Raw genomic sequence first — 22592 nt, forward strand, 5'->3', positions numbered from 1 at the left:
ACTGAGTAGTATTTTGTCATATATATACACACGACCATTTTGGGAATAATTGGCAAGCCACATGTAGGAGAATTAAACTGGATCCTCATCTCTCACCTTAACACAAATATCAGCTTAAGATAGATCAAGGACTTAAATCTAAGACCTAAAACTATGAAAATTCTACAAGATAACCTCGGAAAAACTCTTCTAGACATTGGCTTAGGCAAAGACTTCATGACCAAGAACCCAAAAGCAAATGCAACAAAAACAAAGATAAATAAGTGGGAGTTAATTAAACTGAAGAGCTTCTGCACAACAAAAGGAACAGTCAGCAGAGTAAACAGACAACCCACAGAGTGGGAGAAAATATTCACAAACTATACATCTGACAAAGGACTAATATCCAAAATCTAGAAGAAACTCAAACAAAATTAGCAAGAAAAAAGCAACAAACAGTCCCATCAAAAAGTGGGCTAAGGACATGAATAGACTGTTCTCAAAAAAAGATATACAAACGAAAAACAGTGAAGAAATTCCTTAAAGAAGTAAAAGTAGACTTACCATTGATCCAGCAATCCCACTATTGGGTATCTACCCAGAGGAAAAGAAGTCATTATATGAAAAAAATACTTCCACATGCATGTTTATAGCAGCACAATTCACAGTTGGAAAACTGTGAAACCAGCCCAAATGCCCGTCAATCAATGAGTGGATAAAGATGCTTCTCATCATTTTCACAGTACCGGGTATTAAGTTGGGAAAACCTTATAGGAGCGTTTTAGAACTCTGTCTAAACGTTTTAGACACTCAATAAATGTTGTTAGTTCATCCTGCTACTATTTCCGAAAGAAGCTAAGCTTGTTCTGTGCTAATTTTTATGTACATATGACATCTTATTCATGAAAATATTCACTATCTACACAGTCCCTGAAAGATCTGGGAAATCCAGAACTGGCATCTTAAAAGTCCAAGCCTCAGAGCCAACTGATGGATCTGCTAAATCAATAAGGAATACCCACAGAGTGACATCAGAAATTCTGAAAAAATACATAAAACACCTGTGTATCATCACTTCAATTAAATCCAGTAATAGGTGTTCACTTATGAGTTGAGAGCTAAAGATTGCACGAGTCTGGTCTGAGCAAGGAAAACATAAAATACAATGAAAACAAGGAGGAAAATAACGTAGGCACTCCCTATAAACTGCATCCTTATTTCTATGATAGGTAGAATTTATGCTGAAGTAACAATTGTTTTAAAACTAGTTAAAGTGGCCGGGCATGGTGGCTCACACCTGTAATCCTAGCACTTTGGGAGGCCGAGGTGGGCAGATCATGAGGTCAGGAGTTTGAGACCAGCCTGACCAACATAGTGAAATTTGTCTCTACTAAAAAATACAAAAAATTAGCTGGGTGTGGTGGTGGGCGTGTGTAATCCCAGCTACTTGGGAGGCTGAAGCAGGAGAATCACTTCAACCCGGGAGGCGGAGGTTGCAGTGAGCCGAGATTACACCACTGCACTCCAGCCGGGATGACAGTGCAAGACTCCACCTCAAAATAAATAAATAAAAGTGGTTAAAGTATTGATTTAAGTGTCAGAGAGAACAGTGAGTACAATCAGAGATCAAATCTTGGGCTCTAGACCTTACTCTTACACACATTATTAACAAGATCAAAAAAATTAGCATGTTCTCAGTAAGTATGAGAGGTCAAGAAAGAGAATAAAAAACCCCTTATCCTCCTCTGATCAAAGAGTCCTAACTCAGTGAGGTCAGAACGACTGACAGCCAACTTTCTGATACAGTTTGGATGTTTGTCCCCTCCAAATCTCATGTTGGGATGTGTTCCTCAGCGTTGGAGGTGGGGACTGGTGGGGTGGTGTTTGGGTCAGCAGGGAAGGTCTCTCATGAATGACTTGTTGCCCTCCTCCTGGTAATGAGTGAGTTCTCACTGTTGGTTCACATGATACCTGGTTGTTGAAGAGTCTGGCACTTCTCTCTCATGCTTCCTTTCTCATCATGTGACATGCTGGTTCCCCTTGCCTTACTCCATGAATAAAAGCTTCCTGAAGCCCTCATCAGAAGCTGAGCAGATGCTGGCACCACGCTTCTTGTACACCCTGCAGATTTGTGAGCCAAATAAATGTCTTTGTTGTTGTTGTTTGTTTGTTGTTGTTGTTTTTGAGATAGAGACCCAGGCTGGAATACAGCAGTGTTATCACAGCTCACTGCAGCTTGAACCACCCAAGCTCAAGTCATTCTCCCACTTCAGCCTGTTGAGTGGATGGGACTACAGGAGAGGGCCTCCACACCCAGCTAATTTTTTTTTCTTTTCTTTTCTTTTCTTTTCTTTCTTTCTTTATTTTTTTTTTTTATGTAGAGAGAGGGTCTACTAACCCAGTCTGTTCTTGAACTTCTGGCCTGAAACTATCCTCCCACCAAGACCTCCTGAAGTGCTGAGATTACGAGTATGACCCACTAAGCCTGGCCAAACCTCTTTATAAATTACTGTGCCTCAGGTATCCCTTTATAGCAATGCAAACACACTAATACTGTTTCCTACTACATGGAAGAACCTGAGAGAAAAATGTCAAGGCATGCATCACATGTGCCTTCCTTATATGCTATTCCTCTTCAGAATAACCCCTTAAAATTTTACAAATTAGAAAACAGAAGTTTAAGAAGTTAAATAGTTATATAAAATATCACAGTTGGTAAGGTGGCAGAGGCGGTTTTCAAACCATATCCGTTCCACTATAAATACTTAAAAAATATTATGCCACCTCCTACATTGGTTACATAAAAATGAGTGTTTCTCTTGAATGAAATTTTATTTCTCTGCATATTCGCTAACTGAACACACATAAACCTGTGTATGTAAGTGTATACCCATCTTGCCCAAACTTAATCTTTGAAAAATGTTTAAACAGATTAGTCTATTTACTCGGTATCTAGAATCATGATAGCAGTCCCAGAATTATTACATGATTGGCAGGAAACTTAATCAACCTTAACTCAAAGTAATTGGCTAAACTTTCAACTCTTGACTTGAGACCAATTACTATTCAGCCGGTGGCACTCCAAGTTGGCTCAAGTTTCACCTTTGACTTACAAACCAAAGTACTAGGAATAAGTTGAATATGAATTGTTAGAGAACTTTATGCCTCATATCTTGGTATCCATTATGGGCTAGAATTGAGAAAAAAAATCCCATTTATGAGTTATAGTGATAGTTGACGAGCTAAAAAACAAAAATTGCCGAAAATGTCTCATAATGTTTTAAGAAAGTTTACCAATTTGTGTTATGCCACATTCAAAGCCATCCTGGGCCTCATGCAGCCTGCGGGCAACAGATTGGACAAGGTTGTTTTAGGGTTTTCTATATATAAAATCATGTCATTAACAAAACAATTTCATTTCTTCCTTTCCTATTAAGATGTCTTTTCCTGGCCTTAGAAAAATAGCTTTCAATTATTCATCATTAAGTATAATGCTAGCTGTGGGCTTGCCATATAGGGCCTTTATTGTGCTAAGGTATATTCCTTGTATACCTAATCTGAGAGTGTCTATCATGAAAGGATATTGAGTTTTGTCAAATGCTTTTTTTGTGTTTATTGAGATAATAATATGGTTTTATCTTACATTCTGTTAATGCGATGTATCACATTTATTGATTTATGTATGTTAAAGCACACTTGCATCCCAGGGATCAATCCCACTTGATTATGGTGAATGATTCTTTAAATACGTTGCTAAATTTGGTTTGCTAGTATTTTTCTGAGGATTGGGCATCAATGTTCATCAGGAATATTGGCCTATAGTTTGTTTGTTTGTTTTTCCGTATAGTGTCCTCATCTGGTTTTGGTATCGGGGTAATACTGGCCTCATAAAATATGTATGAAAGTATTCCCTCTTTAACTTTTTGGAACAGTTTGAGAAGAATTGGTATCTACTCTTCTTTAAATGTTTGGTAGAATTCACTTGTGAGTCCATCCAGCCCTGAGCTTTTCCTTGACGGGCAAATTTTTATTACTGATTCAATCTGCTTACTCGTGTGTGTGTGTGTGTGTTTGTGTGTATTTATATATATTTATATATTTATAACATATATATAATTTTTTTTTTCCAAATTACCCTTCCTTTCTTGTCTTCTTCTGGGACTCTGATGACATAAAGATTAGACCTTTCGGCATTTTACCACAATACCCTAGGGAGAGGTGTTGTTCATTTTTTTCAATGCTTTTCTCTCTTGTTCAAATTGGATAGTTTCTGTTGATCTAGGTTCAAGTTCACCGATTCCACTTTCAGTCATCTTACTCTCATTTTGCTAGTGAGTCTATCAGGTGTTACAGGCTGAGAAAGAGAGGGTCGTGATCAACTCAGTATACCACTGGAGGCTATGTGAGTAAACAGCACACTGTTCTCATAAAAGCAGGATGTTGGCAAACTGACAAGCTGCATCTGCTGCCCAGAAGTAATGCTGAGGGCAGTCACGCCCCAAGCTCAGTGTTTCTTGTGATTTAGGCACATCCGAAGCCTGTTAGCAATAATGTGAACCTGTGATCAATTAAGCAGCTGACCAATCATTACCTCCTCCTCCCTGCTCTTTCTACCCAATAAATACAAAGAGCTGTAGAAGCTCAGGGCTTCTGCTTTTGCTCACTAGAAACAGGGAGGCCTCTTCTTCTTCCCCTGGCCCTTTCCTTTAAAATAGTTACTTTTGTTTTAAGTTTTCATTTCTGCGTTCGTCCCCCTTCGTTCAGTCGCATAGTAACCGTGACAAACTGCAGCAATCAAGTATAATTCAAATTTTGGATATGTGTGTGTAAGTTCTAAATTTCCATTATTTTCATTTATACCTTTTATTTCCCTGCTAAGATGTTCTTTCCATTTGTTTTGAGGGTATTAGACCCTAGCTTGTAGATTCCATTATCATAGCTAATTTGGAAGTCATTGTTTCATAATTTCAATATTTGAATTATCTTGGGATTGGCATTCATCTTCAGACCATAGTTCCCATGGTCAGAGAGAAGGATTCACCTTCCCGAAAGTTTTAGGTATTTGTTATGCTCACCACACACTACTCCTCAGCTGACATGCATCTTCAAAACTGAAACACACCCGCAATCTGGGTAGAACAGAAAAACGAAATGAAACAAAAACCTAAGGATACTGTCTCTGTCCCATAAAGGTTCCTATTCCTGCTTTTCTGATGAAAAAAATAGAGACAGACAGATATTCTTTTGGAGGTATTTCTGTCCATGCTTATAGTTTTAGGATTTGACTGCACTTGAGACTGTATTATATAGAAGAAAACAAAACAAAACAAAATGAAAACAGAAAATGTACCACTTGAGTTTTTAGTATTTTCAATTCTAATTTTCTTACCCAATCTACCTGCTACAATTTACTGTTGAGAGTCCTCAGATTGCTGTCTACTGCATTCGATCTAGGCTTCTATTTGTATTTCTTGGGAGAGGAGGGATAATGTGCTTATTTTACCACCACTCCACTTCCATGCTTGAAAAGAAGACTGAAAGATTTAAATCTTATTCCATCTTTAATCTTATTCAGTCTTATTTAATCTTATAGTTCTGGATGCTGGGTAGTCCAAGATCAATCAGTCACATCTGGTGAGGACCTCTTGCGGTGGGAACACTGCAGAGACCCCAGGTGGCACAGGGCATCACATGGTGAGGGGACTCCCAAGACATGGCAAAACTGGCCTTTTATAATAGTCTCACTCTTGTGATGATTAACCCATTCCCCATTAGTAACCCATTAATTCATTAATCCATTCATTTGTGAATGGATTTATCTATGCTTATTCAATCTTATTTAAACCCAAAACTCTACTATTTATTTTTTTTAATTAGTTTGGCCCTTATATTTCCATTTTCAAAATTCTTTACTCTTATCTGATTATTTGTTTGTCATAGCATTCATTTTCCCTTTATGTATGTAATTTAACTTTGTCTCTCTAATGATTTCAATTAGAGGGTTATAATTTGAGATTTTCAAATATGATATCCCTTGTTCTATTTGCTTTGACTCTTTCTTTGGAAAGCTTCCTCAAATTTCTGGTGACTGCTTGGTTTTCTACTTCTTATTTACTAAAGTTTACTAAGTAGGAATTTTGTGTTAGTGGAAAAAAATGTCATTATGGGGTAATTAGAAAATGCGCTGACAGTTCATTGGGGGAACTCCACAGTGTAAATATGGGAGAATCTGTTAAATCTTTCAGTCTTCTTTTCAAGCATGGAAGTGGAGTAGTGGTAAAATATGTTGATCCTCTGAACACACCAACATTCAGTGTGAAGACATTCTAGACTGTCACAGTCCCCTGGAATTCCGCCATGCGTATATCCCCTCTGTTTTCAGACACTGGCCTTTATTCCTGCCTTATTTTAATGTTGTTTGTCCAGACTTTCTTTAGGTCAGTTTCTCCAGAGAGTAAAAATTTGATCCCCTGCCCAGGAGTGGGACATGGATAAAGAAGAGTTAACTACTTGGCCTTTTAAAGTAAGAGAGAGTTCAGGGACTCTCTCTGCTTTATATATTGTTTTCAAGCAATTCTTCTGTTTAATTCTTGCCAACTTGAGTACCTTGTGTCTCCAAGTCCTAGGCATAATATTCATAAATGAATTTGCCCACTTGTCAATAGTATTCTTGTCAAGAGGCACTTCAGGTTGGGCTCTCTTTACCTTGAGAAGTCAGTTATATCTCCCCATGCACCCACTTCTCCCAAATACAAGCTTTTATGCTGCAATATTATTTTCTGTATTTGTCTATGTGGATTTCTATGGTTTGAACATGTCCCCCAAAAGTTCATGTGCTGGAAACTTGATCCCCATTGCATCAGTGCTGAGAGGTGGGACCTTTGGAAGGCAGAGCCCTCATCAACAGATAAATCCATTCACAAATGAATGGATTAATGAATTAATGGGTTACTAATGGGGAATGGGTTAATCATCACAAGAGTGAGACTGTTATAAAAGGCCAGTTTTGCCATGTCTTGGGAGTCCCCTCACCATGTGATGCCCTGTGCCACCTGGGGTCTCTGCAGTGTTCCCACCGCAAGAGGTCCTCACCAGATGTGACTGATTGATCTTGGACTACCCAGCATCCAGAACTATAAGAAATACATTTCTTTTCCTCATAATTATCCTGTCTGTGATATTCTGTTGTAGCAACAGAAAAAAGACTAAGATGTGAACTTAAAGCTTCATTGTCATTCCTGTAATAGCATTTAGTGCACTCCTAGAAGAAAGAGGAGAGAAACAAGATTTTTAATTTTTAAAATAGAAGTTTAATGTATTGTTTTATTTAAATAAATTAAAGATCACTAAGAGCTGATTAAAGCCAAAAAAATGCCTTGATCCTTAGTATTAAAATTTACCTTTCCAAGTTAGATCATGCACTTAAGACAATATTAACAAAAAAATGCTGCCCCAGTTTTCTAAGTAGGTCTAAGAAGTAAATGAGGAAAAGACAAGTCCTTACATCTGATGCATTATTTTGGGTGACATGGCCCTGCAGGGGCCTGTTGTAATTGATAAAAAGAAATAAATTATGTCTACAGAGAAGATTAATGGAATTTGCATATCCTTTTTGTTTGAAGGATACGTCAGTACTCAGCCTGACCCATTGGACTTTATTTGACTAAGAGTCTTGGCAGGGCCCTGACACAAGTAATTTATAGTTTAAGAGTGGTAATTTATATCACATCCAATATCTTCTACCTTATTTCATAAGAAGAATGACCTGGGCATGACAGAATCTGGACCAGGACCCAGGGTGGAATAAAAAGGGAGAAAGACTGATGTGTAATACTCCAGTAGTCACATTATATAAGTGGATTAGGTGAGACTGAAATAGGGCATTATTAATGCGTTTAGCTATTTTAGGAAACATATACCACCTCAAGTAATGCAAACAGTATGAGAGATCTTAATGGCAACTTCTGGTTGACTGTTCTGCTATTCTGTTAACATGTAAATAGAGTTATGTGACTTGTGGTGGTTTGCACAAACATTTTACTGTCAGTCACCAAAATGGTACTGTTTGAAAGCTGTTCTCCCAGATTGATGACAATGAAGGTCATGGGATCCAGCAAGGGAATTAGCAAGTACAGCAATGATTGTCTCAGGCTTTCAGAACATTTACCACTGAGATAAAACCTTGGTTTTTATTTTCAAGGATATCCTGCAGTAGGCAAAGGTAATGCGATTATTCTCAGAGGAAATACACAGTGATAGAACAATGGGAACACTTAAAAGGTGCCCTTAACCATTTTCACATAAAGCGAAGGCTGAAAAGCCTCTGTTCATTCATTTATGATGTCATTATAAAATGCCTTGGAAACCAAGGTTCATGAATGTAAATTGCTAGGGAAGCAATTGACATAATTAATGGAGGAGAAAATGTTCTTTTAAAAATGTTTTTACAATCAGAGCTTAGATATAGTGTTCTTTGAATTTGTGAATACTGGTACTCAAGTTTGGCTTGGAGGTATTTTTTTCTTTCTGGTGTATCCATTGGGCATAAAGGAGTATTAGATTCTGTACTCACCTTGTTATTTTAAAACAGTGCTATGTGTTTGACATCAGTGGTGCCTGAGCATTTATGAATTTTGGTCATCACTTTTCTATGCACATTATATTCCAGACTTTCCTTAATACTGTTAAAATAAATTTCCAAGCAAAATGACACAATTTAAGACATGTCAAACTTTCAAAAATTGTCAATTTACTTTATTTTGGTCGTGGCCAGGCCTTTCTAATTTCATAGTTTATGGTGATTACAACAAAAATAACCACAGAGAAATACATCAAATTCTGTATGTCAGTTCTATAGAGACTTGATGGGATTTTATAGCAATGACTATAAAAAATAATCAGTTATAATTTTATTTCTATCTTAAATAATATTGAAAAGCACAATCTTAAAAAGTAGTTTCCCATTGTGATTCAACATATAATTAAAACTAAATTGGCTTTGTAATATACTTATCAATTTTTTTATTTTAAAACATTGTAATTGGAAAATGTAATGATAGTCCCTACCTTATAAGGTTGTTACATTTCAGTGAATTAGAGTTCATGCAAAATGCTTAAAATCGTGCCTGAAACATAGTAAACATTCAATAAATTATATTTATTACACAATTAACAATGGAATTTACAGTTTGCCTGACAATTACAATTAGAGTTGAGTACGGTTTTACGCTCCACCATGAATCTTTTTGACATTTGTTCAACTTTCCTATATTTAGATTGAGCTCTTAATCTTCATTTAAAACATGTAGGGTTATGTCTTTCATTTCAGTAAATACTTCCTAAACCTTCACAAATGTAGTGACTGATCTATATTCCAAATATCCTCTCTAACGATGATCTGGTAGCTAGTCCCCATAAATAAAAATTTAAAATTGCAGAAATTGACCAGCTAAACATGCCATAACTCTATCTTAATAGCAGATACTTTTTTTCAATAAAACGTATATAGTGAATAATATTTTAAAATGGAGTTTCTCCTTAACATTTAAAACATTTCTCCCCAGGTAAATGTTACACCAAAGGCAAATTTTGTTAATGTTCGATTCTTACACAGGAAAGTTTATAATAAATATCAACTGGCACAAAAACTGATTTAATGATTTATCTCCACAAAAATCCACACACAAAAATTGAATGATTTATACTTCTCAGACTTCAGAGTCCAAGTTCTGTACAAGTAACCTGTTCAGAGTCCAGAGTTCTGTACAAGTAACCATGTAACCTCAGCTATATATAAAAAAAAATTTATTTGATGCTGCCAGTGGGAAGGAATATAGCTGGCACAATAACAGGGGCTAACAGACATTTGCAAAATTTGGAAACTCTTCTTTCAAGAAGTTATAGATCTAAGAGTCTCTTTGGAAAATGAGGTCCATCAGAATGGAGCAGGACACAGATAAAACTGAGACACATTGGGCCCATTCTCTAGAACAAGGATTTTGGCATGTTCAATGGGTTGTCAAGTAAAGTTCAAGTCCCTAGCAGAGAATCAGCTGTAAATCAGGAATGGAAGAAGAGCCCGTATTTATAAAGACTGAGAAAGCACAGAAAACACTATGCATACACATAAGAGACTCATGGCAGATACACAGGATTTTTTCTTAGGTCAATGAGCCTAACTCAGTGTTGCTAATTCAGCTGACATTATTTCTTTTTCTTTCTTTGCAACCTCTGCCTCCCAGCTTCAAGCGATTCCCCTGCCTTGGCCTCCCCAGTACCTGGGATTACAGGTGCCCACCACCATGTCCAGCTAATTTTTTTTGTATTTTTAATAGAGACAGGGTTTCATCATGTTAGCCAGGCTGGTCTCGAACTCCTGATCTCAGACAATCCACCCGCCTTGGCCTCCCAAAGCTGGGATTATAGGCGTGAGTCACCGTGCCCAGCCTCAGCTGACATTATTTCTTCCACTAGCTTAGATGAGGTTGCACTCCTGGGACATGACCTGACTGAAGCTCACCCAATTCCCCAGCTAATCCAGGCCACACTGCAAGTTAAGGTCTCTAATTTTCCAGCTACCCAGGGAAGGGATTGGTGGGAGTAGTCTCTTAGAAGCAAAGCCTGGCAAAGCCTAAAGATTCAGGAAGATGCCTCACCAGAAAATTTCCAGTTTGGTTCCATGACATTGAATTCAGCATAATCCCATCAAAGCTTTTGTCTTTTTGTACTGATTCTGCAACAAGGAATTTCAGTTAATCAACTTCCTTTAAATGACTTCACATTATCTTGAGCTGGGACACTGGACTTTAGAGAACTTGATCTGATTCACCAAATGAGTCATGCTCTTTATACTAGCCTTACTGACTGCATAAGAATGTGACTAGTAGGCTGGGTGCAGTGGCTCGTGCCTGTAAACCCAGCAATTTGGGAGGCCAAGGTGGGTGGATCACCTGAGGTCAGGAGTTCGAGACCAACCTGACTAACATGGTGAAACCCTGTCTGTACGAAAAATACAAAATTAGCTGGGCGTGGTGGCAGGCACCTGTAATCTCAGTTCCTCAGGAGGCTGAGGCAGGAGAATCGCTTGAACCCAGGAGGCGGAGGTTGCAGTGAGCCAAGATCACACCATTGCACTCCAGCCTGGGCAACAAGAGTGAAACTCCATCTAAAAAAAATAAAATAAGAAAAAAAAAAATGAATGTGACTAGTTCATTCATATGGGTTTAGCAATCTTTGAACTGTACTGTAGCTCCTTCAGAACTTTCATAATTGATTTATATTTAGTTAATGACAAGGTAAAAAGATTTGACTGAGTGAGCTTAGGATTGCTCTAGTATAAGTTCACCAAGTTGGCCAAGCTTTAATTTAGTTCCTCCCTCTTTATAGAATCTCGCCCCATCTTTTTTGGGAAAGCAAGTTATGCTGCCAAAAGTCCACCTTTCACAGGTCCTAAAATCTCCTTCCTCAGTGTATTTTTCTCAGGAGTTATGCTTGTTTCACTGTTTCTCTAATAATCAATAAGGTATGCCATAACTAACTGTAAAGATTCAGAAATTATGCATTGATGCCAGAGTCCTCAAATCACCTGACTTTTTTGATGGGTAAATCTGAGTTTACTGATTTTTTTTCTACCACATCCTGGTGGCAACCTTTTTTCTTTCTTTCTTTTTTTTTTTTCCAGATTGCTTTCTATATTCCCGGTCTGGCTGCCTGGTTTATTCTGCACTGAGCAGATGGGTCTCTTACCCTTACTCCCATAGAAGCCAACATTTTGAACAAAGGCAGATTTACCTAGAGGCTAATTGGTCTTAAAAACTTAAGTGGCTTCTCACCTAAAAGACCCTTGAGAGAGATGGGAGTTGTCAGGTGTTCTATGTGAAGAAGGAACACTTGGCTATAATCAGAAAACATTTCCATGAAATCATTTCTGTTAACATGTCCAAAGAGATCTGAAGAGAAAGATCTGAATCTCCAAGGACCCTGTCATTTGTTGTGATTGCTTTCCTTATCTCAATAAATATTCAAGTTTGTACCTAATTTTGTATTCTTGTTCTTAAAGAAGCCCCGTACCCCTGCAACCCGCCCCCAGTAACAGCTTAAACTTCAGTCCCTACAAAACTGGATCCACCTCTGCTTTTGGCATTGCCTGTTATTTTTGCATCCTGCAGTGTTCCTGCTTGTTAACTTACCAGGAGGTGGCAGGAGGATGCCTTTCTTCATGTTACTCGGTTCACACCTGGGGATACATTAGCTGTGCAAGAACTTGCTCTGGTTGTCCACACTTGACCTCCAATCAGTTTTGTTTGGGACATGCTGCTGCATCTCCTGCTCCTTAATTGGCTCAGTGGTGACTTATATTATCTTGTTGCTCATTTTTTTTTTTTTTTTGCAGTTTCTTATCTCAGCTTCCTGGACTGTTTAGGTTTTATCTCTTCCCCATAGAACACTCTTTGATGAGAAATGTTACAAGGGAACCCTGGTGACTCTTTTAATCTGTGAAACAATTAATTGGAATTCTGTGGAGCATTCCCTATAGAAACACCTTTCTATATAAGAAGCTAGTTAGTTCTCCTGCCTCAACAATGTTCATATCTTTGGAATACAATCTACTTAAATATGCAGAGGCAGTCCCCCTTCTGTGCTCTAGTTCATTTGGAAAACTGAATCCTCTTACTGAATGTTCTATAAAAAGACAAAAGCTGTCAAATTAGGTTAAAAAAACAAAATCGAGCAATGTGCTGTTGACAAGAAACTTGCTTCAGACTAAGTGATAAAGAACAGTTGAAAATAAAGGGAAAAGCCAAGAGACACTAGGCAAATGCAAACATTAAGAAAGGCAAAAATGTCAATATTTCTTCAGAAAATCTTAGCTATAAGCTCAAAAGTAAAAAGCAGTGTAAAGAGGGACTTTTAAAATCATAGTAGGCACAATTCATGTTGATATAGCAATCATAACAATGTACATTTAGCAAAACAGCTAAATATTTATAAAGAAATTATATTGAAAATGTAAGGAGTGATGAGAAACATCAAACGATAGTATATATTTAATAAAATTATTTCAAGATTAAAGGTCAAAATCAGGCAAGGAAGGTGAGACAGTGAATAACAGTAGATAAATTATAATATGCAAATGTATACATGAATATATTCATGTATGTGTATATATAAAATCTCTGCACACGCACGTACATATATATAATCAATCTTTCTTATGTCCATGTATAAAAAATATCATACATTTGCTTGAAAGCTTTACATTTAAAAAGTAGAGATTACATAGGTCATATTCTGTAATGTCAAATTTAAAAAAGCAACAATATAAATATATGACCAAAAAGATTAAAATCCTTCAATATTTATAGATTAGAGGCAATCACTATATATATATATATATATATATATATATATATATATATATATGCCAATATAGTAAAAGCTACACTAAAAGGAAATGTATAGCTTTAAATACTGAAGAATAAAGACAAAAATATAGAGAAAAGCATACCTCATTTTAAGAAGTTAATAAAAAGAACAATAAAATAAACCAAAAGAAACCTAGAAGAAAGAATAGATTAGGGTAAACATGAAGTAAATGGAAAGGAAAACAACATAGTAGAAATAACAAACTATAAAAGTGAAAAGTAGAAATAACAAACTATAAAAGTCTGAAAAGACCAATAAAACAGAAAAGTTGCCTTGAGCCTGATTAAGAAGAGAGGTCACTTTGGGAGGCCAAGGCGGGCAGATCATGAGGTCAAGAGATGGAGACCATCCTGGGCAACATGGTGAAACCCCGTCTCTACTAAATATACAAAAATTAGCCGGCGTGGTGGCACATGCCTATAGTCCCAGCTACTCAGGAGGCTGAGGCAGGAGAATCGCTTGAACCCAGGAGATGGAGATTGCAGTGAGCCGAGATCACACCACAGCACTCCAGCCTGGCAACAGAGTGAGACTGAGACTCCGTCTCAAAAAAAAAAAAAAAAAAAAAAAGAGAGGTCAAAAACTTACAAAATTAGGATTGAGAAAAGAAACAAAACTATAGATCTAAAAAATATTTAATTTAATAATAAGAAACATCACATGCAATATACTGAAAACAAATTTGAAAATGTAGGAAAATTTAGTAAAATTGACCTATGAAGAAATGGAAAAAATATTATAGATATGTCAAAAATTATGAGATAGGAGATTTTTTAGATCTAGCCTTTAAAAAGCACATACTCAGTAAGCTCACAGAAAATACAGAACAGGTAATTATGTAATATTTAAATTATCCCTGGCCAAAGAGACTAAAAGACTCTTACTTTATTCATGAAGCCAGCATAATTCTGATGCTAGAACCTTGTAAACCAACCAACAAAAAAAGTAAAACATAGCTACTTTTTAGGAAAGATACAAAATTGCCTAATAAAATATTAGAAAGTGAACCTAGTAATATTCCAAAATAAAAATAGGTAGGGCTTATACAAGTGTTATTTAGTATCATAATATGAATCAAGTAAATAAATAACAAAAAGCTTATAATTTATAATTGTATCTATACATGGATGAATATCATTTTATAAAATTTAGCAGCACTCCCAATAAAAACTCTTAAGTAAAATAGTTCTCTAAGAAAGTTATTTAAACACAATATAGATCATTTTCACCACAAATGTAGTAAGCTACAAAATTATATTTAACAAATTTGGAGCTAGTCAAAGGTACATTCCAGAATTTCATTGCATTCTTTCCTTAGTAGTGTTGGTTTACTACGAAGGTTTACACAGCAGGAATAAGAGACCACAAATGTGCCTTTTTCTCATCTCTGTTAAAGATTATATTTTCTCACTAAAATTCTGAAATCAGTACTTTTACGTAGATTAAACTTCTTTCTCTTTGAGCTTTGAAGTGTGATGTGAAAAATCACTGAAATTCATTTATTCATAGTTTTGTTGTTGTTTGTTTTGAGGAAAGAGATGGGAGAATATCCTGGGCTGTCCTTATTTCCCACTGGCTATTCTTAGCAGTTGCTTTACCCATTTCTGTTGGGCCTTCAGAGACCAACTGATTTAGAGGCAGAATTTCCTATCATTCAATTCTGTAATTGTTATATCAGACCAACACTGTGGCCCTGTGGGCAATTCAGTGAATAAATGAAAAGGGCCTAATGGTTGGGTGACACTGTGCTGTGCATAACACAGTCTTGCAGAAATAAGTCTGGTACAGGCAACATTCCATGAGGAATCTGCTTACTTCTCTTGCCAAAAAATTTTTGCCCACAGTAGTTAAGTGTGATCCTTCTAGTTCATTTTCCTTTGACAAGACTCCATGGAAGAATTTTTAGGATATCACACTTTGTGAAGAATGTGAATCGCTACATAATTATGATGTACTTAATAAGCATAATTAAAAACAACTTGCAAAAGACATTCTCACATGAAATACAAATTGTCTTTAAGTCGGCAGTGAGGAGTTGGAGTTAGGAGTGGCTTTCAGAATGCTGGTCTTAGCTTTGTCCTGAATTCTCTGCTTGTGTTTCCTCAATTCTGATGATCCTCTCTTGGGCCCCTCATTGTTATTGCTGCACACCAGTCTGTGCCACAGGGTCAATTTTGTGTCAGTTCCCTTATAACAAAGGTCCCCAGTGGGGTGGTGTGGCTCACACCTGTAATCCCAGCACTTTGGGAGGCCGAGGCCAGCAGATCACTTGGGGCCAGGTGTTTGAGGCCAGCCTGAGTAACATGGTAAAATCCTGTCTCTACTAAAATGTTAGCCAGGCATCGTGGTACACAACCTGTAAGCCCAGCTACTTGGGAGGCTGAGGCCTGAGAATTGCTTGAACCTGGGAGGCTGAGGTTTCAGTGACCCAAGATCATGCCACTGCACTCCAATCTGGGTGACAGAGTGAGACCCTGTCTCAAAACAAAAAAAAAGGTCCCCAACCCCTGGACCATGGACCAGTCCCATGGCCTGTTAGGAAGTGGGCCACACAGCAGGAGGTGAGGTGAGTGGTGGCAGGCAGGTGAGTGAGCAGTACCGCCTGAGCTCCGCCTCCTGTCAGATCAGGGGCAGCATTAGATTCTCATAGGATCAAGAGCCCTGTTGTGAACTGTGCATGCAAAGGATCTAGGTTGTACACTCCTTATGAGAATCTAATGCCTGTCTCCCGTCATCCCCAGATGGGACTGTCTAGTTGCAGGAAAACAAACTCAGGGCTCCCACTGAATCTACATTATTGTAAGTTGTATCATTATTTTATTATATATTACAATATAATAATAATAGAAATAAAGTGCACAATAAATGTTATGTGCTTGAATCATCCCAAAACCATCCCATCCCACTCCCAGTCCCTGGTCCCTGGTGCCCAAAAGGTTGGGAACCGTGCTTCTTACGATATTTAAAAATTTTTAGGTCTTGACAATCTGTAATTACTATGATAATATTTCTTTTCTTTTTTCTTTCTTTTTTTTTTTTTTTTTTTTTTTTGAGACAGAGTCTCACTCTGTCATCCAGGCTGGAGTACAGTGGTATCATCATGCCTCGCTGCAGCCTCCACCCCCCAGGTTCAAGAGATTCTCATGCCACAGCCACCTGAGTAGTTGGAAATGCAGGCATGTACCACCATCCCTGGCTAATTTTTATATTAGAGACAGGGTTTCACCATGTTGGCCAGGCTGGTCTCAAACTCCTGGTCTCAAGTGATCCTCCAGCTTTAGACTCCCAAAGTACAGGCCTGAGCCACTGTGCCCTGCCAAGATCTTACAGATAGTATCTCTAAGGAGTATCTCCTCACAATCAAGTAGGTGCTGTAAATGCCACTTTCTAATTAGTATTTACTCCAATAATTTCTCTTTCTTACCTGTTTCCTTAGTACTCTGGCTAGCTGTAGCACCTCTGTTTTCTACTTTCTTCATTTTGCTTCTCTATGTGTACTGAGATGATTGCACATTGCCTGGTTGCATTCAGAAATTAATTGAAAATAAATTTCTCCTGAGGCAGAAACATGGACATCATATATGATTTTGTTAGGAAAAACAATTTTGACCTAGCTTCTGAGGATACAGCCTGTTAAACAGCCAGGTGCTCGGGCCCTTGTGATCCTTCTGGCCATTTCTCAGGTTACAAAGCTGTCTCTGGTGTTCTACTTTTGGTGAGGCCTAATGACAAGGAGCACTGCATGCTCTCACTAAAGATAAACGCGTAAGTGTAGTTAGAATTGCCTCTTTCGGCACCTGTTGCTGGAAGATGGAGTGGAGGGGATATTTCTATCAGTGGCTATCCCTCTGTAACCTTGCCCACGTGATAGATTTGGGGGCACACAAAAGAAAGCAAAGGATGGAAGGAATTTGTCATGGCATCTCATGGGTTCCCCAAAGTGCACCTCATTCTTTTCTAGGAGAGGAGATGTTGCAATTTCTACCACAGGACAGCACTCTAACAAAATATTCCCAATAGGAAGGATAGTTTTATGAAACCAACCATACGATGTGCCCAGTTGGCTCACTCTATACTATATCTCAAAAAAGCACAAAATCAAAATGTAAACCAACAGCTATATCACCATGGAAACACTGTTTACAGTAGTAATTATAAAGTCTTCTATAGTTTAAATCAATAATCTGGTAACTATCTGGAGTGTAGTCCATAAAAGCTGACTAAAATCACTTCCTTGAAGATATTTCCAGGACATCCTCTGGTTACAGTCCTATTAGAGGATTAAATTCACCATAAAAAGAGCCAATGCAAAGTGATAATTCAAGGCTGCAGACAAGCAGGGGGAATTCCAACTTCTTCTCACCAGCCCACTGTCCATGGGATTTAATCCTCCAAAGATACAAGTTGGTACTTGCATTAGGGGAGTTGAGAGGCCTGTGACAAGCCACCTAACAATCATACCATGGTGTTGGACACTGCCATTGTGCCCTAACCTGGGCCACTGTGGGATACTGTCAGCCCTAACCTTCCCCACATCCATACTCAGACCTGCACAGCAGGTGAACACTGCTGGCGGAATGTGAGCCTCTTCTCACGAATGTGACCTGGAACTGCTACTGATAGAGTCTGGCAACAATAGAATAAAAAAAGAAATAAAAAAGGAAGGACAAGTAGACCCTGGGGCACCAGGGATGGGTGGCAAGTGGCCCATAATCACACATGGAAAGAGCATGTGTGAGCTGACACTCCAAGCCCTCCCTTTCCACATGCTCCATTTTCCCATTGGACTTTAATTACAAAACACAAATTCAAAGATGAAGTTATTAAAAATTTCAAGATGGCAACCACAGAGCATTGGACCCCAAGCATGAGGCCCTTCTTAGCATGAAGCCCTGTGTAACTGCACAGGTGGAACATCCTGACTGTAAAACACAGAAGGTTCTCATGATATGGGAGGCATTGCTGTGTAGATAAAACAGCCTTTTACTGGAATTAGGAGGCTTTTGGTCTACTATTGACTTGACCACTGACCATGATGTCACTATACCTCTTTGAACTTCAGTTTCCTCATCTATAAAATGAAAAAATTTTCAAGTTCTTTTGCACTAAGTTTGAATCTCTAGGAGTGGGGCTTCAGAATCTGTGAAAACCTACTTAGGTCTCTAGCTTTTTGCTACCCAAAGTGTCATACATAAACAAGCAGCATGAATATCACGTGGGAGTGTCTTAAAAATGCGCAATCCCAGGCCCCACGCGCAGGCCTACTGAGCCAGCATCTTCATTTTAACAAGATTGCCAGGTGATTTGAATGCACACTAAAGTTTGAGAATCACTGCTGTAGATGACTTTGATGATCCGTGAAACCATCAATATAGAATATTTCTATAAACGTTTTAATCTTGTGCAATAGCTAAATGCCAATGGCAGTTAATGGTTAATGCCTACATTGGATTATTAGGTAAATTCGTCAAGGAGGGTCTTTGCTTTAAGTTATGTTTTGAGCCCTAAATGTGTATTTGTTTAAATTGTTTCATTCTCTTTTCATTACAGTCCTTAGTGACTGCTTCCTCATGAAAATTGATTTAATTTTTCACTGTAATTAGGAAAAACAGGAAGGGATCTTACATCAATATTTTCACCAACTGTTCATGGCAATTTAAACATAGCTCTTCCCTTAAACTTAAAATAGATGTATTTATTAAAACAATGATTATTATAAAGACTTTATGACAATTTTTTTCCAACTACAGAGTTTAGTTTCTCTTCAGTCTTTAGCTTTGGTACCTATATTATGTTCCTAAATGCAAAGTGATTGCATTAGATAAAATTTATTCTGAAGTTTTAGCTGATATCACCTTAGGTAAATATGGTAATTTCTCAAAACTATAGATGAGTTTCAGACCTATTTTCCAAATTATGAATTTTTTACTCAGAACCAGTTCAGACTGCCAATGAAGACTGACTGTAGAAACCTCTGTGCTCTATATGTTCTTCCTGGCAGAGCCTACATTATGTATGTTTTCAGTATAAAAAATATCAGGAATCCATTTAAGTTTTTCCCTTCATCCAATTTATGTCAATTTACATTAAAGAAAAAAAAAACATTTTGTAAGTAACATTGGCAAAAGGCATGAGATGATGTGTTTTCAGACAGTGAGGTCTTGGAGTCTTAATTCTTAATTATTCAATTTTGACACTGATTGGAGCCTGAGATATTTCTCAAGATGAATATAAGAGGAAGGACACAGAACAATTTGGTAAGTAGCATCACTGCATGAATTATTGGCTGATTCCAGGGAGTATGTTGGCAGGCTGGCTTACAATGGAATGGGCTTTGTTCTTTTTCCCTGGCTCATTTCTAAGCATCTGCTGGGAGGATTTTTAGATTTGCCATGTAGCAAACACAGCTCAGAATTCTTCAAAAATTTTAGAGTAAATTTTGTGAATTCAACTGACACTTCTTTTTTTTAACTGCTCTCTCTCTCTCTCTTTACCTCAAATGTAGCTTACCATGTGTAGAGCAGAAGTAGGGAGAGGATCAAAAAGTCCCTCAACTACCGCCTTCCATGTGAACCAAGAGGACATTGATGTGAGTAGCTAATTATCTATTAATGCACAAGTATGGCAGCTGTTCCTTTCCAGGGACTCTGTCCCTCCCCGAGCCTTCTCTGGCTGTGCCCACACTTCATGGAATGAGGAGCCCACAAGGCCAAGTGGACATGATCCATACAGAGTCCAAATCCCCAGGTCCTCTTATAGATCAGACTTTGGATACCTAGGAACCTAAAATTCCCACCCAGACTATCCCAAGCCCACCTCCAGAGTCTGTGTTTACCTGTGTTTTAAGGTAGACTACGATGTTGGTGTATGTATCTCTAGGCAACAGGGATGCCAGGGGGCACTGGGGAGAGGTTGGATGGAGTATGGCTTTGTGGACCACAGTGTCTACCCAGCTATGCATAAGACTCCTCAGGGTGCAAGACAGAGGCAGGGGTGAGAAGGGAATCTATGTGTGTGCCCTAAGATGCACAGATGTTAAAACTAGACCGATGATGAGACATGTCAGCAGGCAGGCATGTAGTCTCATAAGCCAGGCTAAGTAGTGGCTTGTAGCAGAGGGAAAATAGAAGCATGAAACTGGTGTTTGAATCACAGTTCTGCAACTTATTAGCTGAATGATGTCTTTCCTGTTCTTTAATCTCTCTGAATCTAGTTTACTCTTTTCTAAAATGAGAATAATATCTACCACAACAGTTTTGTTTTAAGTAAGGATTAAATCAGTAAGAAGTTTTTATATACATATATACAGGAGATTATGTGATGGGATCTATCTATCTATCTATCTATCATCTATCTATTGAGATAAGGAGAGGCAGAGAGAGAAGAGATCCTCAAGAATAAGCTGTAGGTAATATTAGGCATATTTTTTGAGTCAGCAGCTAATCTTTTCCTTTAAGAATTTTCTTGTGGAGTTTATCCACCCAGAGGCACAAAGATTTTCCTGAAAAAATGCATATTAGTTATTTGTTAAATTTCAGCTTTAGAACATTAAGTAATCCTCCCATTTTAGTAACCCACAAAAATCTATATTTCCTGTCTCAAGCATGAGAACATTCTGCTATCAATTTTCCATCCCAGTTAACCTGCTTATCACCGCTTCATTTACAGAGATATTCCAAATAAAATTTACACAGATTGTCACACTCTTCTCTTAACTTCAATCATAACATTTTTTCTTCAGTACAAATAGAAAATCATAGCTTGCTGATAAATATATTGAACCATCAACTAGCAATTGTACTAGACACTTTCCATCACATGGTAGAGCATCACTTTTAATTATTCACATTATTTACCTGTGTTCACCCCTCTCCTTTCTTTATTACACAAAGTACCTATATTTTCAGAAGCTTGATTTGAAATACAGCGTGTCTTTGAATAACATTGTTTCGTTCAACATTGTTTTGTTACAATGTTGATGAAAAAATCAATTTTCTTCTTGGGCCACTGTCTATGTGGAGTTTGCACATTCACCTCATGTCTGCCTGGGTTTTCTCTGGGTACTCAAGATTCAAGGTTTTTCCACATCCCAAAGATGTGCATGTTGGGTTAATCATCGTGTCTAAGTTGTCCTCATATGAGTGAGTATGGGTATGTGAGTATGGGTATGTGAGTAAGCATGCCCTGCAATGGAATGGTATCCTGTACAGGGTTGGTTCCTGCCTTGTACCTGAGCTGCAGGCATAGGCTCAGGACACTTCCCTGAACTGAAATAATTGGGTAAATAATTATCTTACTTATTTTTACCAATATGTATGTATAACTCATGTTTATATCAACATTTAATATTAAAAGTGTTTTGGTCTTAGAAGTTTGGTGATGCTTTCATGACCAGAAATATGCTGTAGGAACTTAACCTTTATTTATATAAATTAGCCTATGGTAAATTTGGTCTGCTTCTACGTAGTTTTGCTTAAAGTTCGTTTCCAAGAACCTCTCAACAATGTTAAGTGATGACATACTGTGCTGTTTATAGCCCACCTATTTCTATTTCACACACTTAAAAAACTGAACAAATTCTATTCCCCCTTCCTCCTCAGTTACCCATTTGAATCATTGGTCTTAAGATGCATGCGTTCCTCCCTCCCTCCATTATTTCACAGACTTCATTCTGTTCACCCTTTGGATTAGCTGTGGTGGATTGTGCTGCGTCAACTTAGTAACCCTGAGAACTGCATTTTCAGAGCCTCTCAGTGCATGATTTGGTCAGAGTTAGCCCAATGAGGAGCCTGTCTGAGATTTAGAAGGTGGAATGGATGTGTTTAAAAGATGATCTTTCATGATTTATTCGTGTTACTACCGATACAGATATTTATACTTTATATACTTTATTGCAAGTACTTTACAGATATTTTACTACTTATATAGATACTTAACATATGATTGTTTTTAAGACTTAACAAAGATATAAATGATACTAGCATAAGATCTTTACTATACAGAATACTCAAAAAACATGGCTTTTCATTTTTTTCTATGAAACCTCGTGGTTTACATAACCATAGTGGACTTAATAGGGTAGGTAATTATACCTGCAATGTCTACATTTTTTGTAAAAGGAAATCAGGGTTCTTGGTGTATATTAGTTTTCTAGTCATGTGTTTGACAAGTAGCACTTCCTGGTTATT

The 22592-nt window shown here is 37.6% G+C and overlaps 2 long non-coding RNA genes across 6 annotated transcripts in view; one reads left to right on the forward strand and one right to left on the reverse strand.

The window, feature by feature from the left end:
- LOC105485634 (uncharacterized) overlaps positions 1 to 22592 on the forward strand; it is a 376161-nt gene that overhangs the window by 48527 nt on the left and 305042 nt on the right. For all 3 annotated transcript variants that reach the window (XR_011612670.1, XR_011612668.1, XR_011612669.1), the window contains exon 2: positions 19910 to 19993. This is a non-coding gene — a long non-coding RNA (uncharacterized lncRNA). The remainder of the gene's footprint in view (positions 1 to 19909; positions 19994 to 22592) is intronic.
- LOC105485633 (uncharacterized) lies at positions 4739 to 12489 on the reverse strand. Of its 3 annotated transcripts, none has more exons than XR_011613074.1 (5): positions 12168 to 12489; positions 10635 to 10711; positions 9046 to 9104; positions 8552 to 8660; positions 4739 to 5108 (listed from the first exon to the last, which is right to left on the reverse strand). It is a non-coding gene; the product is annotated as an uncharacterized lncRNA (long non-coding RNA). The 3 variants fall into 3 exon arrangements; XR_989730.2 differs by lacking the exon at positions 4739 to 5108 and adding an exon at positions 5832 to 7240; XR_989729.2 differs by lacking the exons at positions 4739 to 5108; positions 8552 to 8660 and having other exon boundaries at positions 8807 to 9104; positions 12168 to 12468.

The sequence above is a fragment of the Macaca nemestrina genome, chromosome 14, assembly GCF_043159975.1.
Source record: "Macaca nemestrina isolate mMacNem1 chromosome 14, mMacNem.hap1, whole genome shotgun sequence".
Taxonomy (NCBI): Eukaryota; Metazoa; Chordata; class Mammalia; order Primates; family Cercopithecidae; genus Macaca; species Macaca nemestrina.